Source organism: Eutrema salsugineum, unplaced genomic scaffold (genome assembly GCF_000478725.1).
Source record: "Eutrema salsugineum unplaced genomic scaffold, Eutsalg1_0 scaffold_11, whole genome shotgun sequence".
NCBI lineage: Eukaryota > Viridiplantae > Streptophyta > Magnoliopsida > Brassicales > Brassicaceae > Eutrema > Eutrema salsugineum.
Window position 1 is genome coordinate 3,165,252 of NW_006256901.1, and position 1,945 is coordinate 3,167,196.

General features: G+C 40.6%; 1 non-coding gene across 1 annotated transcript; it reads right to left on the minus strand.

Annotated features, from left to right (window-relative positions):
* Positions 1 to 967: 967 nt before the first annotated feature.
* LOC112090149 lies at positions 968 to 1,073 on the minus strand. Its single transcript, XR_002901499.1, has one exon. It is a non-coding gene; the product is annotated as a small nucleolar RNA R71 (small nucleolar RNA).
* Between the last annotated feature and the right edge of the window lie 872 nt (positions 1,074 to 1,945).

The following is a 1,945-nucleotide window of genomic DNA, read 5'->3' on the forward strand; positions in this document are numbered from 1 at the left end:
TTTAGTATAAAATTTGTTAGGAAACACCCATACCTCACATCAAGTTTTTGGCGCCGTTGCTGGAATCAATTGATATGTTGCCTGTTGATTTTCTTGTTATAATATCTGTTCTAGACACTTTGATCTCTAGTTCCTTTTAAAAATTTTGACATCTCTTTCCTTTTTTTTTGTTTTTCTTTGTGTTTTAAAGGTGCATGATTACTAGGTGCAAGTTTGCAGCAACCGTGCCACTTCTAGACGAGATTGACAGACTCGAGAGAGAACTTTGAAGACTTAGAGACTGTTAAGAATGGCCGATGAACAAGACCATCTTGGAGATCCTTTAAACTGCCACCTTGATGACCAAAACGACGGCCATGACGACTTTGATCATGGCGATGACCGAGAGGATGATCAGGAGGGAGATGATCAACCGCCGATGATGATGGAAACCAAGTCCATCCACAAAACCCTCAAAACTGCAAGGCCAATGACCAGAGAAGACAAGAACGTGCTGATGTTGTAGCACCAAGGAATGCAGCCGACAACAAAAACTGCGGCGTGCAGCCCAATGGATGCAACAACCATCCCATTCAGCCCGCGAATCAACAAAGGAGACAAGCCCAAACCCGCGTCATAGCTGACTTTGACGCACCAACTCAAAATTTTCAGAATCAATCTTTGACTCAAGTACCTTTCCTGAACTGGAACAAGTTTAAAGTCAAGCCACAGATCATCAACTTTGGTGAAACAAAACCAACTCCATGGAGTCGAGCACCCAATGGATCACATTGAACCTTTTTAAGAGATTTCAGCATGATGCGAACTAACCAAGTTCCCGCAGATTATCTGAAATGTTTGTTTTTCCCTTTTTCATTAAGTGCTAAAGCTCACCGTTGGTTAAAATCTTTGCCTGCAAGATTGATCACTAATTGGGAAGAATGCAAAAAACTACTTTTCTGAATCACTTTTATACTAAGTCAAGGTCGAACCAAAAACAAAATTCAAAGTTTCTAGCACGGTCCGGTCGAGTCTTTTTATGAAGCTTGTGAGCGTTTTAAGGAGTATGAGCGGGATTGTCCACACCACGGATTTCCCGGCTCAAGTTTGCTAAGCATATTCTATAGAGGATTGCAGCCAAAGTACAAGCTTTCACTTGACACAATCAGCAATGGAGATTTCAGAGAAAAGACGATAGCACAAGGAAGAGCCCTCATTGAGAATCTTGCTGAAGCTAATAGCAATGATTTTCCAGAGTATGATCGTTCAACAGAACCAACTGGATCAGATACTAAGATTAACGAGCTGAAGAACATGATGAACCAACTCTTCAAGAGCCACAATCGCCCAGTTCATGCTTGTGAAGCCACCAATGGCATGGAAGATGAAGGATATTGTGAGACAAATCACAATAATCCATCTTTTCAAGAAGAATAAGTCAATTATGTTGGAGCACAAGAACCATATACAAGCCGCTTCAACAATGTTTTTGAATAGTAACTTCCGCAACGCCAACTTCAACAATCTCTCTTACCGTAATCTGAACATGGAGAACCCCCAAGATCAGCAATACCGCAGCAACAAAGACCATTTCAGAACAAGTTTCAAAATGGAAATTATGCAGGAAATGGAGGTTTCTAACCGCGACAGCCCTACAACTACCAAGGTACAAGATTTAACAATCAATATGGACAACAGCAAGGTGTTACCACAAATCAACTAGATTCCCAAATCAGAAGACTTGAGCAATTAATCCAGCAGCTTGTCATGACAAATGAGAAATTGACCATGGATATAAACGTTTAAGTCGATTGTATGTCCAATGACCTAAACAGAAAATTTGAAGCTGTATCTACTCATGTCAAGAAGCTAGACGTTCAAGTTGCCCAAACAGCCGATTCAAAGAAGAGATAGAATGAAATTCTTCTAGGAAGAGTTGAAAATAATCCGAAAAGGTTCTACAATG